The sequence below is a fragment of the Oncorhynchus mykiss genome, chromosome 16 (genome assembly GCF_013265735.2).
Source record: "Oncorhynchus mykiss isolate Arlee chromosome 16, USDA_OmykA_1.1, whole genome shotgun sequence".
In the NCBI taxonomy this organism is placed as follows: Eukaryota; Metazoa; Chordata; class Actinopteri; order Salmoniformes; family Salmonidae; genus Oncorhynchus; species Oncorhynchus mykiss.
Window position 1 is genome coordinate 71,005,570 of NC_048580.1, and position 15,317 is coordinate 71,020,886.

A 15,317-nucleotide genomic window follows, 5' to 3' on the forward strand; every position below is an offset into this window, starting at 1 on the left:
GCTCTGGAGCTTAAAAATGGTAAAAACGTCTGAAACAGCAGATGAATCATTTCGTGTAAGTAATTAACCTACAATATGGTGGGGAACTTTGTCAAACGGCAGAGTTGCTGAGTTTCTTAGCTTGCATAGTAAGTCTTAACTCATTCAAAAAACAACCCTTCTAAAATTACATTGCAGTGCCGTGACCCGGATTCGAACCGGGGTTGCTGCGACCACAACGCAGAGTACTAACCACTATACGATCACGGCCGGCTTCAAGAGCTGGCTTTGTAAAGCCTACATAGGCTGTGAAAGTGATGTGCACAAGCTGGCTAAACTCTTTTCATTTTGGTCTCGATAATGAATAAACTGAAGAAACAGTGGAGCTTTACACAGTCGGTAGGTTTTTTCTCATTCAAAAAGTGCCCTTTTTCCGTGACATTGGAATATCTCAATTGCATCCTCCTCACGTCATCTCTAATTCTCTAAACCCATTGGTGAGAAAACCTGAGTGCCCTCCCCTCTGACCTTCTCCACCAATGTGAACAATAAAAAGGTACTGCTGAGATTTGAACTCAGGATCTCCTGTTTACTAGACAGGTACTTTAACCAACTTAGCCACAGCACCCATAAAAGTCATATATGTTGCAGATGTGAACACCCACACCTATTTGAATCAAACCAGTCTCATTAATTTAACCCACATCTCTGTCTAGCAAAATCACATCACAAAAGAGATGTCTTTTACTAATATTGGAAACGATACAGACACCTTCAATTGTCTAGCAACAGGGTTTCTTAAGCTACGTTTTGGGACGCAAAGTGGGCCTGAGCATGTGAGAGGCAGTGTTGCCAAATCCTCAGGAAGGAAAGTAGCTATTGCTGGTCCTAAAAGTAGCTAGAAGTCGCTAAATGACGTCATCACATAATTTTCATAATTGGCCAAGTGGATGTAATTGTGATTGACGCTGTAGGAGAGAGGAATAACGTCTCGGGAGAGACAAAAAGTGAGTAAAAAACACCCTAAGTATGTTTAGAACTACAATTGAACTTTCTTCTGTCGATTCTTGTCTTTTTTCTGAATACTCACTAAATATAGCGACAAAGTCGCTAAGTTGGCAACACTGGTGAGAGGTGGGTAGCGAGATATCAGTAATCAATGGTAATCACATACTATTTCTTCGTAACTATGATCATTCGAGGACAGTACATTTTTCATTTGGGTCTCGAGATGAATAAACTCAAGAACCTCTGACATGAATTCTTAAACTATGATTTGGGACCCAAAGCGGTTATTAACATGTCATAGGTGGGTCGCGAGATATGAGTGAACATTCAGAATCATATACTATTTCTTCATAATGTTGGTAGTTCGAGGACACTGCATTTCTCATTTGGCTCTGGAGCTTAAAAATTGTAAAAACGTCTGAAACAGCAGATGAATCATTTCGTGTAAGTAATTAACCTACAATATGGTGGGGAACTTTGTCAAACGGCAGAGTTGCTGAGTTTCTTAGCTTGCATAGTTAGTCTTAACTCATTCAAAAAACAACCCTTCTAAAATTACATTGCAGTGCCGTGACCCGGATTCGAACCGGGGTTGCTGCGACCACAACGCAGAGTACTAACCACTATACGATCACGGCCGGCTTCAAGAGCTGGCTTTGTAAAGCCTACATAGGCTGTGAAAGTGATGTGCACAAGCTGGCTAAACTCTTTTCATTTTGGTCTCGATAATGAATAAACTGAAGAAACAGTGGAGCTTTACACAGTCGGTAGGTTTTTTCTCATTCAAAAAGTGCCCTTTTTCCGTGACATTGGAATATCTCAATTGCATCCTCCTCACGTCATCTCTAATTCTCTAAACCCATTGGTGAGAAAACCTGAGTGCCCTCCCCTCTGACCTTCTCCACAAATGTGAACAATAAAAAGGTACTGCTGAGATTTGAACTCAGGATCTCCTGTTTACTAGACAGGCACTTTAACCAACTAAGCCACAGCACCCATAAAAGTCATATATGTTGCAGATGTGAACACCCACACCTATTTGAATCAAACCAGTCTCATTAATTTAACCCACATCTCTGTCTAGCAAAATCACATCACAAAAGAGATGTCTTTTACTAATATTGGAAACGATACAGACACCTTCAATTGTCTAGCAACAGGGTTTCTTAAGCTACGTTTTGGGACGCAAAGTGGGCCTGAGCATGTGAGAGGCAGTGTTGCCAAATCCTCAGGAAGGAAAGTAGCTATTGCTGGTCCTAAAAGTAGCTAGAAGTCGCTAAATGACGTCATCACATAATTTTCATAATTGGCCAAGTGGATGTAATTGTGATTGACGCTGTAGGAGAGAGGAATAACGTCTCGGGAGAGACAAAAAGTGAGTAAAAAACACCCTAAGTATGTTTAGAACTACAATTGAACTTTCTTCTGTCGATTCTTGTCTTTTTTCTGAATACCTCCTAAATATAGCGACAAAGTCGCTAAGTTGGCAACACTGGTGAGAGGTGGGTAGCGAGATATCAGTAATCAATGGTAATCACATACTATTTCTTCGTAACTATGATCATTCGAGGACAGTACATTTTTCATTTGGGTCTCGAGATGAATAAACTCAAGAACCTCTGACATGAATTCTTAAACTATGATTTGGGACCCAAAGCGGCTATTAACATGTCATAGGTGGGTCGCGAGATATGAGTGAACATTCAGAATCATACACTATTTCTTCATAAAGTTGGTCGTTCGAGGACACTGCATTTCTCATTTGGCTCTCGAGCTTAAAAATGGTAAAAACGTCTGAAACAGCAGATTAATCATTTCGTGTAAGTAATTAACCTACAATATGGTGGGGAACTTTGTCAAACGGCAGAGTTGCTGAGTTTCTTAGCTTGCATAGTAAGTCTTAACTCATTCAAAAAACAACCCTTCTAAAATTACATTGCAGTGCCGTGACCCGGATTCGAACCAGGGTTGCTGCGACCACAACGCAGAGTACTAACCACTATACGATCACGGCCGGCTTCAAGAGCTGGCTTTGTAAAGCCTACATAGGCTGTGAAAGTGATGTGCACAAGCTGGCTAAACTCTTTTCATTTTGGTCTCGATAATGAATAAACTGAAGAAACAGTGGAGCTTTACACAGTCGGTAGGTTTTTTCTCATTCAAAAAGTGCCCTTTTTCCGTGACATTGGAATATCTCAATTGCATCCTCCTCACGTCATCTCTAATTCTCTAAATCCATTGGTGAGAAAACCTGAGTGCCCTCCCCTCTGACCTTCTCCACCAATGTGAACAATAAAAAGGTACTGCTGAGATTTGAACTCAGGATCTCCTGTTTACTAGACAGGCACTTTAACCAACTAAGCCACAGCACCCATAAAAGTCATATATGTTGCAGATGTGAACACCCACACCTATTTGAATCAAACCAGTCTCATTAATTTAACCCACATCTCTGTCTAGCAAAATCACATCACAAAAGAGATGTCTTTTACTAATATTGGAAACGATACAGACACCTTCAATTGTCTAGCAACAGGGTTTCTTAAGCTACGTTTTGGGACGCAAAGTGGGCCTGAGCATGTGAGAGGCAGTGTTGCCAAATCCTCAGGAAGGAAAGTAGCTATTGCTGGTCCTAAAAGTAGCTAGAAGTCGCTAAATGACGTCATCACATAATTTTCATAATTGGCCAAGTGGATGTAATTGTGATTGACGCTGTAGGAGAGAGGAATAACGTCTCGGGAGAGACAAAAAGTGAGTAAAAAACACCCTAAGTATGTTTAGAACTACAATTGAACTTTCTTCTGTCGATTCTTGTCTTTTTTCTGAATACCTCCTAAATATAGCGACAAAGTCGCTAAGTTGGCAACACTGGTGAGAGGTGGGTAGCGAGATATCAGTAATCAATGGTAATCACATACTATTTCTTCGTAACTATGATCATTCGAGGACAGTACATTTTTCATTTGGGTCTCGAGATGAATAAACTCAAGAACCTCTGACATGAATTCTTAAACTATGATTTGGGACCCAAAGCGGCTATTAACATGTCATAGGTGGGTCGCGAGATATGAGTGAACATTCAGAATCATACACTATTTCTTCATAAAGTTGGTCGTTCGAGGACACTGCATTTCTCATTTGGCTCTCGAGCTTAAAAATGGTAAAAACGTCTGAAACAGCAGATTAATCATTTCGTGTAAGTAATTAACCTACAATATGGTGGGGAACTTTGTCAAACGGCAGAGTTGCTGAGTTTCTTAGCTTGCATAGTAAGTCTTAACTCATTCAAAAAACAACCCTTCTAAAATTACATTGCAGTGCCGTGACCCGGATTCGAACCAGGGTTGCTGCGACCACAACGCAGAGTACTAACCACTATACGATCACGGCCGGCTTCAAGAGCTGGCTTTGTAAAGCCTACATAGGCTGTGAAAGTGATGTGCACAAGCTGGCTAAACTCTTTTCATTTTGGTCTCGATAATGAATAAACTGAAGAAACAGTGGAGCTTTACACAGTCGGTAGGTTTTTTCTCATTCAAAAAGTGCCCTTTTTCCGTGACATTGGAATATCTCAATTGCATCCTCCTCACGTCATCTCTAATTCTCTAAATCCATTGGTGAGAAAACCTGAGTGCCCTCCCCTCTGACCTTCTCCACCAATGTGAACAATAAAAAGGTACTGCTGAGATTTGAACTCAGGATCTCCTGTTTACTAGACAGGCACTTTAACCAACTAAGCCACAGCACCCATAAAAGTCATATATGTTGCAGATGTGAACACCCACACCTATTTGAATCAAACCAGTCTCATTAATTTAACCCACATCTCTGTCTAGCAAAATCACATCACAAAAGAGATGCCTTTTACTAATATTGGAAACGATACAGACACCTTCAATTGTCTAGCAACAGGGTTTCTTAAGCTACGTTTTGGGACGCAAAGTGGGCCTGAGCATGTGAGAGGCAGTGTTGCCAAATCCTCAGGAAGGAAAGTAGCTATTGCTGGTCCTAAAAGTAGCTAGAAGTCGCTAAATGACGTCATCACATAATTTTCATAATTGGCCAAGTGGATGTAATTGTGATTGACGCTGTAGGAGAGAGGAATAACGTCTCGGGAGAGACAAAAAGTGAGTAAAAAACACCCTAAGTATGTTTAGAACTACAATTGAACTTTCTTCTGTCGATTCTTGTCTTTTTTCTGAATACCTCCTAAATATAGCGACAAAGTCGCTAAGTTGGCAACACTGGTGAGAGGTGGGTAGCGAGATATCAGTAATCAATGGTAATCACATACTATTTCTTCGTAACTATGATCATTCGAGGACAGTACATTTTTCATTTGGGTCTCGAGATGAATAAACTCAAGAACCTCTGACATGAATTCTTAAACTATGATTTGGGACCCAAAGCGGCTATTAACATGTCATAGGTGGGTCGCGAGATATGAGTGAACATTCAGAATCATACACTATTTCTTCATAAAGTTGGTCGTTCGAGGACACTGCATTTCTCATTTGGCTCTCGAGCTTAAAAATGGTAAAAACGTCTGAAACAGCAGATTAATCATTTCGTGTAAGTAATTAACCTACAATATGGTGGGGAACTTTGTCAAACGGCAGAGTTGCTGAGTTTCTTAGCTTGCATAGTAAGTCTTAACTCATTCAAAAAACAACCCTTCTAAAATTACATTGCAGTGCCGTGACCCGGATTCGAACCAGGGTTGCTGCGACCACAACGCAGAGTACTAACCACTATACGATCACAGCCGGCTTCAAGAGCTGGCTTTGTAAAGCCTACATAGGCTGTGAAAGTGATGTGCACAAGCTGGCTAAACTCTTTTCATTTTGGTCTCGATAATGAATAAACTGAAGAAACAGTGGAGCTTTACACAGTCGGTAGGTTTTTTCTCATTCAAAAAGTGCCCTTTTTCCGTGACATTGGAATATCTCAATTGCATCCTCCTCACGTCATCTCTAATTCTCTAAATCCATTGGTGAGAAAACCTGAGTGCCCTCCCCTCTGACCTTCTCCACCAATGTGAACAATAAAAAGGTACTGCTGAGATTTGAACTCAGGATCTCCTGTTTACTAGACAGGCACTTTAACCAACTAAGCCACAGCACCCATAAAAGTCATATATGTTGCAGATGTGAACACCCACACCTATTTGAATCAAACCAGTCTCATTAATTTAACCCACATCTCTGTCTAGCAAAATCACATCACAAAAGAGATGTCTTTTACTAATATTGGAAACGATACAGACACCTTCAATTGTCTAGCAACAGGGTTTCTTAAGCTACGTTTTGGGACGCAAAGTGGGCCTGAGCATGTGAGAGGCAGTGTTGCCAAATCCTCAGGAAGGAAAGTAGCTATTGCTGGTCCTAAAAGTAGCTAGAAGTCGCTAAATGACGTCATCACATAATTTTCATAATTGGCCAAGTGGATGTAATTGTGATTGACGCTGTAGGAGAGAGGAATAACGTCTCGGGAGAGACAAAAAGTGAGTAAAAAACACCCTAAGTATGTTTAGAACTACAATTGAACTTTCTTCTGTCGATTCTTGTCTTTTTTCTGAATACCTCCTAAATATAGCGACAAAGTCGCTAAGTTGGCAACACTGGTGAGAGGTGGGTAGCGAGATATCAGTAATCAATGGTAATCACATACTATTTCTTCGTAACTATGATCATTCGAGGACAGTACATTTTTCATTTGGGTCTCGAGATGAATAAACTCAAGAACCTCTGACATGAATTCTTAAACTATGATTTGGGACCCAAAGCGGCTATTAACATGTCATAGGTGGGTCGCGAGATATGAGTGAACATTCAGAATCATACACTATTTCTTCATAAAGTTGGTCGTTCGAGGACACTGCATTTCTCATTTGGCTCTGGAGCTTAAAAATGGTAAAAACGTCTGAAACAGCAGATGAATCATTTCGTGTAAGTAATTAACCTACAATATGGTGGGGAACTTTGTCAAACGGCAGAGTTGCTGAGTTTCTTAGCTTGCATAGTAAGTCTTAACTCATTCAAAAAACAACCCTTCTAAAATTACATTGCAGTGCCGTGACCCGGATTCGAACCGGGGTTGCTGCGACCACAACGCAGAGTACTAACCACTATACGATCACGGCCGGCTTCAAGAGCTGGCTTTGTAAAGCCTACATAGGCTGTGAAAGTGATGTGCACAAGCTGGCTAAACTCTTTTCATTTTGGTCTCGATAATGAATAAACTGAAGAAACAGTGGAGCTTTACACAGTCGGTAGGTTTTTTCTCATTCAAAAAGTGCCCTTTTTCCGTGACATTGGAATATCTCAATTGCATCCTCCTCACGTCATCTCTAATTCTCTAAACCCATTGGTGAGAAAACCTGAGTGCCCTCCCCTCTGACCTTCTCCACCAATGTGAACAATAAAAAGGTACTGCTGAGATTTGAACTCAGGATCTCCTGTTTACTAGACAGGCACTTTAACCAACTAAGCCACAGCACCCATAAAAGTCATATATGTTGCAGATGTGAACACCCACACCTATTTGAATCAAACCAGTCTCATTAATTTAACCCACATCTCTGTCTAGCAAAATCACATCACAAAAGAGATGTATTTTACTAATATTGGAAACGATACAGACACCTTCAATTGTCTAGCAACAGGGTTTCTTAAGCTACGTTTTGGGACGCAAAGTGGGCCTGAGCATGTGAGAGGCAGTGTTGCCAAATCCTCAGGAAGGAAAGTAGCTATTGCTGGTCCTAAAAGTAGCTAGAAGTCGCTAAATGACGTCATCACATAATTTTCATAATTGGCCAAGTGGATGTAATTGTGATTGACGCTGTAGGAGAGAGGAATAACGTCTCGGGAGAGACAAAAAGTGAGTAAAAAACACCCTAAGTATGTTTAGAACTACAATTGAACTTTCTTCTGTCGATTCTTGTCTTTTTTCTGAATACCTCCTAAATATAGCGACAAAGTCGCTAAGTTGGCAACACTGGTGAGAGGTGGGTAGCGAGATATCAGTAATCAATGGTAATCACATACTATTTCTTCGTAACTATGATCATTCGAGGACAGTACATTTTTCATTTGGGTCTCGAGATGAATAAACTCAAGAACCTCTGACATGAATTCTTAAACTATGATTTGGGACCCAAAGCGGTTATTAACATGTCATAGGTGGGTCGCGAGATATGAGTGAACATTCAGAATCATATACTATTTCTTCATAATGTTGGTAGTTCGAGGACACTGCATTTCTCATTTGGCTCTGGAGCTTAAAAATTGTAAAAACGTCTGAAACAGCAGATGAATCATTTCGTGTAAGTAATTAACCTACAATATGGTGGGGAACTTTGTCAAACGGCAGAGTTGCTGAGTTTCTTAGCTTGCATAGTTAGTCTTAACTCATTCAAAAAACAACCCTTCTAAAATTACATTGCAGTGCCGTGACCCGGATTCGAACCGGGGTTGCTGCGACCACAACGCAGAGTACTAACCACTATACGATCACGGCCGGCTTCAAGAGCTGGCTTTGTAAAGCCTACATAGGCTGTGAAAGTGATGTGCACAAGCTGGCTAAACTCTTTTCATTTTGGTCTCGATAATGAATAAACTGAAGAAACAGTGGAGCTTTACACAGTCGGTAGGTTTTTTCTCATTCAAAAAGTGCCCTTTTTCCGTGACATTGGAATATCTCAATTGCATCCTCCTCACGTCATCTCTAATTCTCTAAACCCATTGGTGAGAAAACCTGAGTGCCCTCCCCTCTGACCTTCTCCACAAATGTGAACAATAAAAAGGTACTGCTGAGATTTGAACTCAGGATCTCCTGTTTACTAGACAGGCACTTTAACCAACTAAGCCACAGCACCCTTAAAAGTCATATATGTTGCAGATGTGAACACACACACCTATTTGAATCAAACCAGTCTCATTAATTTAACCCACATCTCTGTCTAGCAAAATCACATCACAAAAGAGATGTATTTTACTAATATTGGAAACGATACAGACACCTTCAATTGTCTAGCAACAGGGTTTCTTAAGCTACATTTTGGGACGCAAAGTGGGCCTGAGCATGTGAGAGGCAGTGTTGCCAAATCCTCAGGAAGGAAAGTAGCTATTGCTGGTCCTAAAAGTAGCTAGAAGTCGCTAAATGACGTCATCACATAATTTTCATAATTGGCCAAGTGGATGTAATTGTGATTGACGCTGTAGGAGAGAGGAATAACGTCTCGGGAGAGACAAAAAGTGAGTAAAAAACACCCTAAGTATGTTTAGAACTACAATTGAACTTTCTTCTGTCGATTCTTGTCTTTTTTCTGAATACCTCCTAAATATAGCGACAAAGTCGCTAAGTTGGCAACACTGGTGAGAGGTGGGTAGCGAGATATCAGTAATCAATGGTAATCACATACTATTTCTTCGTAACTATGATCATTCGAGGACAGTACATTTTTCATTTGGGTCTCGAGATGAATAAACTCAAGAACCTCTGACATGAATTCTTAAACTATGATTTGGGACCCAAAGCGGTTATTAACATGTCATAGGTGGGTCGCGAGATATGAGTGAACATTCAGAATCATATACTATTTCTTCATAATGTTGGTAGTTCGAGGACACTGCATTTCTCATTTGGCTCTGGAGCTTAAAAATTGTAAAAACGTCTGAAACAGCAGATGAATCATTTCGTGTAAGTAATTAACCTACAATATGGTGGGGAACTTTGTCAAACGGCAGAGTTGCTGAGTTTCTTAGCTTGCATAGTAAGTATTAACTCATTCAAAAAACAACCCTTCTAAAGTTACATTGCCTTGACCCGGATTCGAACCAGGGTTGCTGCGACCACAACGCAGAGTACTAACCACTATACGATCACGGCCGGCTTCAAGAGCTGGCTTTGTAAAGCTGTGAAAGTGATGTGCACAAGCTGGCTAAACTCTTTTCATTTTGGTCTCGATAATGAATAAACTGAAGAAACAGTGGAGCTTTACACAGTCGGTAGGTTTTTTCTCATTCAAAAAGTGCCCTTTTTCCGTGACATTGGAATATCTCAATTGCATCCTCCTCACGTCATCTCTAATTCTCTAAACCCATTGGTGAGAAAACCTGAGTGCCCTCCCCTCTGACCTTCTCCACCAATGTGAACAATAAAAAGGTACTGCTGAGATTTGAACTCAGGATCTCCTGTTTACTAGACAGGCACTTTAACCAACTAAGCCACAGCACCCATAAAAGTCATATATGTTGCAGATGTGAACACCCACACCTATTTGAATCAAACCAGTCTCATTAATTTAACCCACATCTCTGTCTAGCAAAATCACATCACAAAAGAGATGTCTTTTACTAATATTGGAAACGATACAGACACCTTCAATTGTCTAGCAACAGGGTTTCTTAAGCTACGTTTTGGGACGCAAAGTGGGCCTGAGCATGTGAGAGGCAGTGTTGCCAAATCCTCAGGAAGGAAAGTAGCTATTGCTGGTCCTAAAAGTAGCTAGAAGTCGCTAAATGACGTCATCACATAATTTTCATAATTGGCCAAGTGGATGTAATTGTGATTGACGCTGTAGGAGAGAGGAATAACGTCTCGGGAGAGACAAAAAGTGAGTAAAAAACACCCTAAGTATGTTTAGAACTACAATTGAACTTTCTTCTGTCGATTCTTGTCTTTTTTCTGAATACCTCCTAAATATAGCGACAAAGTCGCTAAGTTGGCAACACTGGTGAGAGGTGGGTAGCGAGATATCAGTAATCAATGGTAATCACATACTATTTCTTCGTAACTATGATCATTCGAGGACAGTACATTTTTCATTTGGGTCTCGAGATGAATAAACTCAAGAACCTCTGACATGAATTCTTAAACTATGATTTGGGACCCAAAGCGGTTATTAACATGTCATAGGTGGGTCGCGAGATATGAGTGAACATTCAGAATCATATACTATTTCTTCATAATGTTGGTAGTTCGAGGACACTGCATTTCTCATTTGGCTCTGGAGCTTAAAAATTGTAAAAACGTCTGAAACAGCAGATGAATCATTTCGTGTAAGTAATTAACCTACAATATGGTGGGGAACTTTGTCAAACGGCAGAGTTGCTGAGTTTCTTAGCTTGCATAGTAAGTCTTAACTCATTCAAAAAACAACCCTTCTAAAATTACATTGCAATGCCGTGACCCGGATTCGAACCGGGGTTGCTGCGACCACAACGCAGAGTAGTAACCACTATACGATCACGGCCGGCTTCAAGAGCTGGCTTTGTAAAGCCTACATAGGCTGTGAAAGTGATGTGCACAAGCTGGGTAAACTCTTTTCATTTTGGTCTCGATAATGAATAAACTGAAGAAACAGTGGAGCTTTACACAGTCGGTAGGTTTTTTCTCATTCAAAAAGTACCCTTTTTCCGTGACATTGGAATATCTCAATTGCATCCTCCTCACGTCATCTCTAATTCTCTAAACCCATTGGTGAGAAAACCTGAGTGCCCTCCCCTCTGACCTTCTCCACCAATGTGAACAATAAAAAGGTACTGCTGAGATTTGAACTCAGGATCTCCTGTTTACTAGACAGGCACTTTAACCAACTAAGCCACAGCACCCTTAAAAGTCATATATGTTGCAGATGTGAACACCCACACCTATTTGAATCAAACCAGTCTCATTAATTTAACCCACATCTCTGTCTAGCAAAATCACATCACAAAAGAGATGTATTTTACTAATATTGGAAACGATACAGACACCTTCAATTGTCTAGCAACAGGGTTTCTTAAGCTACGTTTTGGGACGCAAAGTGGGCCTGAGCATGTGAGAGGCAGTGTTGCCAAATCCTCAGGAAGGAAAGTAGCTATTGCTGGTCCTAAAAGTAGCTAGAAGTCGCTAAATGACGTCATCACATAATTTTCATAATTGGCCAAGTGGATGTAATTGTGATTGACGCTGTAGGAGAGAGGAATAACGTCTCGGGAGAGACAAAAAGTGAGTAAAAAACACCCTAAGTATGTTTAGAACTACAATTGAACTTTCTTCTGTCGATTCTTGTCTTTTTTCTGAATACCTCCTAAATATAGCGACAAAGTCGCTAAGTTGGCAACACTGGTGAGAGGTGGGTAGCGAGATATCAGTAATCAATGGTAATCACATACTATTTCTTCGTAACTATGATCATTCGAGGACAGTACATTTTTCATTTGGGTCTCGAGATGAATAAACTCAAGAACCTCTGACATGAATTCTTAAACTATGATTTGGGACCCAAAGCGGTTATTAACATGTCATAGGTGGGTCGCGAGATATGAGTGAACATTCAGAATCATATACTATTTCTTCATAATGTTGGTAGTTCGAGGACACTGCATTTCTCATTTGGCTCTGGAGCTTAAAAATTGTAAAAACGTCTGAAACAGCAGATGAATCATTTCGTGTAAGTAATTAACCTACAATATGGTGGGGAACTTTGTCAAACGGCAGAGTTGCTGAGTTTCTTAGCTTGCATAGTAAGTCTTAACTCATTCAAAAAACAACCCTTCTAAAATTACATTGCAGTGCCGTGACCCGGATTCGAACCGGGGTTGCTGCGACCACAACGCAGAGTACTAACCACTATACGATCACAGCCGGCTTCAAGAGCTGGCTTTGTAAAGCCTACATAGGCTGTGAAAGTGATGTGCACAAGCTGGCTAAACTCTTTTCATTTTGGTCTCGATAATGAATAAACTGAAGAAACAGTGGAGCTTTACACAGTCGGTAGGTTTTTTCTCATTCAAAAAGTGCCCTTTTTCCGTGACATTGGAATATCTCAATTGCATCCTCCTCACGTCATCTCTAATTCTCTAAACCCATTGGTGAGAAAACCTGAGTGCCCTCCCCTCTGACCTTCTCCACCAATGTGAACAATAAAAAGGTACTGCTGAGATTTGAACTCAGGATCTCCTGTTTACTAGACAGGCACTTTAACCAACTAAGCCACAGCACCCTTAAAAGTCATATATGTTGCAGATGTGAACACCCACACCTATTTGAATCAAACCAGTCTCATTAATATAACCCACATCTCTGTCTAGCAAAATCACATCACAAAAGAGATGTATTTTACTAATATTGGAAACGATACAGACACCTTCAATTGTCTAGCAACAGGGTTTCTTAAGCTACGTTTTGGGACGCAAAGTGGGCCTGAGCATGTGAGAGGCAGTGTTGCCAAATCCTCAGGAAGGAAAGTAGCTATTGCTGGTCCTAAAAGTAGCTAGAAGTCGCTAAATGACGTCATCACATAATTTTCATAATTGGCCAAGTGGATGTAATTGTGATTGACGCTGTAGGAGAGAGGAATAACGTCTCGGGAGAGACAAAAAGTGAGTAAAAAACACCCTAAGTATGTTTAGAACTACAATTGAACTTTCTTCTGTCGATTCTTGTCTTTTTTCTGAATACCTCCTAAATATAGCGACAAAGTCGCGAAGTTGGCAACACTGGTGAGAGGTGGGTAGCGAGATATCAGTAATCAATGGTAATCACATACTATTTCTTCGTAACTATGATCATTCGAGGACAGTACATTTTTCATTTGGGTCTCGAGATGAATAAACTCAAGAACCTCTGACATGAATTCTTAAACTATGATTTGGGACCCAAAGCGGTTATTAACATGTCATAGGTGGGTCGCGAGATATGAGTGAACATTCAGAATCATACACTATTTCTTCATAATGTTGGTCGTTCGAGGACACTGCATTTCTCATTTGGCTCTGGAGCTTAAAAATTGTAAAAACGTCTGAAACAGCAGATGAATCATTTCGTGTAAGTAATTAACCTACAATATGGTGGGGAACTTTGTCAAACGGCAGAGTTGCTGAGTTTCTTAGCTTGCATAGTTAGTCTTAACTCATTCAAAAAACAACCCTTCTAAAATTACATTGCAGTGCCGTGACCCGGATTCGAACCGGGGTTGCTGCGACCACAGCGCAGAGTACTAACCACTATACGATCACGGCCGGCTTCAAGAGCTGGCTTTGTAAAGCCTACATAGGCTGTGAAAGTGATGTGCACAAGCTGGCTAAACTCTTTTCATTTTGGTCTCGATAATGAATAAACTGAAGAAACAGTGGAGCTTTACACAGTCGGTAGGTTTTTTCTCATTCAAAAAGTGCCCTTTTTCCGTGACATTGGAATATCTCAATTGCATCCTCCTCACGTCATCTCTAATTCTCTAAACCCATTGGTGAGAAAACCTGAGTGCCCTCCCCTCTGACCTTCTCCACCAATGTGAACAATAAAAAGGTACTGCTGAGATTTGAACTCAGGATCTCCTGTTTACTAGACAGGCACTTTAACCAACTAAGCCACAGCACCCATAAAAGTCATATATGTTGCAGATGTGAACACCCACACCTATTTGAATCAAACCAGTCTCATTAATTTAACCCACATCTCTGTCTAGCAAAATCACATCACAAAAGAGATGTCTTTTACTAATATTGGAAACGATACAGACACCTTCAATTGTCTAGCAACAGGGTTTCTTAAGCTACGTTTTGGGACGCAAAGTGGGCCTGAGCATGTGAGAGGCAGTGTTGCCAAATCCTCAGGAAGGAAAGTAGCTATTGCTGGTCCTAAAAGTAGCTAGAAGTCGCTAAATGACGTCATCACATAATTTTCATAATTGGCCAAGTGGATGTAATTGTGATTGACGCTGTAGGAGAGAGGAATAACGTCTCGGGAGAGACAAAAAGTGAGTAAAAAACACCCTAAGTATGTTTAGAACTACAATTGAACTTTCTTCTGTCGATTCTTGTCTTTTTTCTGAATACCTCCTAAATATAGCGACAAAGTCGCTAAGTTGGCAACACTGGTGAGAGGTGGGTAGCGAGATATCAGTAATCAATGGTAATCACATACTATTTCTTCGTAACTATGATCATTCGAGGACAGTACATTTTTCATTTGGGTCTCGAGATGAATAAACTCAAGAACCTCTGACATGAATTCTTAAACTATGATTTGGGACCCAAAGCGGTTATTAACATGTCATAGGTGGGTCGCGAGATATGAGTGAACATTCAGAATCATACACTATTTCTTCATAATGTTGGTCGTTCGAGGACACTGCATTTCTCATTTGGCTCTGGAGCTTAAAAATTGTAAAAACGTCTGAAACAGCAGATGAATCATTTCGTGTAAGTAATTAACCTACAATATGGTGGGGAACTTTGTCAAACGGCAGAGTTGCTGAGTTTCTTAGCTTGCATAGTAAGTATTAACTCATTCAAAAAACAACCCTTCTAAAGTTACATTGCCTTGACCCGGATTCAAACCAG

General features: G+C 40.5%; 19 non-coding genes across 19 annotated transcripts; all 19 read right to left on the bottom strand.

The window, feature by feature from the left end:
- Positions 1-177: 177 nt before the first annotated feature.
- trnah-gug lies at positions 178-249 on the bottom strand. The gene has a single exon. It is a non-coding gene; the product is annotated as a tRNA-His (tRNA).
- A 1,304-nt stretch (positions 250-1,553) lies between these two features.
- trnah-gug lies at positions 1,554-1,625 on the bottom strand. The gene has a single exon. It is a non-coding gene; the product is annotated as a tRNA-His (tRNA).
- A 284-nt stretch (positions 1,626-1,909) lies between these two features.
- Positions 1,910-1,983, bottom strand: trnat-agu. Its single transcript has one exon. It is a non-coding gene; the product is annotated as a tRNA-Thr (tRNA).
- A 946-nt stretch (positions 1,984-2,929) lies between these two features.
- trnah-gug lies at positions 2,930-3,001 on the bottom strand. The gene has a single exon. It is a non-coding gene; the product is annotated as a tRNA-His (tRNA).
- A 284-nt stretch (positions 3,002-3,285) lies between these two features.
- trnat-agu lies at positions 3,286-3,359 on the bottom strand. The gene has a single exon. It is a non-coding gene; the product is annotated as a tRNA-Thr (tRNA).
- Positions 3,360-4,305: 946 nt separating this feature from the next.
- trnah-gug lies at positions 4,306-4,377 on the bottom strand. The gene has a single exon. It is a non-coding gene; the product is annotated as a tRNA-His (tRNA).
- A 284-nt stretch (positions 4,378-4,661) lies between these two features.
- On the bottom strand, positions 4,662-4,735 carry trnat-agu. The gene has a single exon. It is a non-coding gene; the product is annotated as a tRNA-Thr (tRNA).
- A 946-nt stretch (positions 4,736-5,681) lies between these two features.
- trnah-gug lies at positions 5,682-5,753 on the bottom strand. Its single transcript has one exon. It is a non-coding gene; the product is annotated as a tRNA-His (tRNA).
- Positions 5,754-6,037: 284 nt separating this feature from the next.
- On the bottom strand, positions 6,038-6,111 carry trnat-agu. The gene has a single exon. It is a non-coding gene; the product is annotated as a tRNA-Thr (tRNA).
- A 946-nt stretch (positions 6,112-7,057) lies between these two features.
- Positions 7,058-7,129, bottom strand: trnah-gug. The gene has a single exon. It is a non-coding gene; the product is annotated as a tRNA-His (tRNA).
- Positions 7,130-7,413: 284 nt separating this feature from the next.
- On the bottom strand, positions 7,414-7,487 carry trnat-agu. The gene has a single exon. It is a non-coding gene; the product is annotated as a tRNA-Thr (tRNA).
- A 946-nt stretch (positions 7,488-8,433) lies between these two features.
- Positions 8,434-8,505, bottom strand: trnah-gug. Its single transcript has one exon. It is a non-coding gene; the product is annotated as a tRNA-His (tRNA).
- A 284-nt stretch (positions 8,506-8,789) lies between these two features.
- On the bottom strand, positions 8,790-8,863 carry trnat-agu. Its single transcript has one exon. It is a non-coding gene; the product is annotated as a tRNA-Thr (tRNA).
- A 1,287-nt stretch (positions 8,864-10,150) lies between these two features.
- On the bottom strand, positions 10,151-10,224 carry trnat-agu. The gene has a single exon. It is a non-coding gene; the product is annotated as a tRNA-Thr (tRNA).
- Positions 10,225-11,526: 1,302 nt separating this feature from the next.
- trnat-agu lies at positions 11,527-11,600 on the bottom strand. The gene has a single exon. It is a non-coding gene; the product is annotated as a tRNA-Thr (tRNA).
- A 946-nt stretch (positions 11,601-12,546) lies between these two features.
- trnah-gug lies at positions 12,547-12,618 on the bottom strand. The gene has a single exon. It is a non-coding gene; the product is annotated as a tRNA-His (tRNA).
- Positions 12,619-12,902: 284 nt separating this feature from the next.
- trnat-agu lies at positions 12,903-12,976 on the bottom strand. The gene has a single exon. It is a non-coding gene; the product is annotated as a tRNA-Thr (tRNA).
- A 946-nt stretch (positions 12,977-13,922) lies between these two features.
- Positions 13,923-13,994, bottom strand: trnah-gug. Its single transcript has one exon. It is a non-coding gene; the product is annotated as a tRNA-His (tRNA).
- A 284-nt stretch (positions 13,995-14,278) lies between these two features.
- trnat-agu lies at positions 14,279-14,352 on the bottom strand. Its single transcript has one exon. It is a non-coding gene; the product is annotated as a tRNA-Thr (tRNA).
- Between the last annotated feature and the right edge of the window lie 965 nt (positions 14,353-15,317).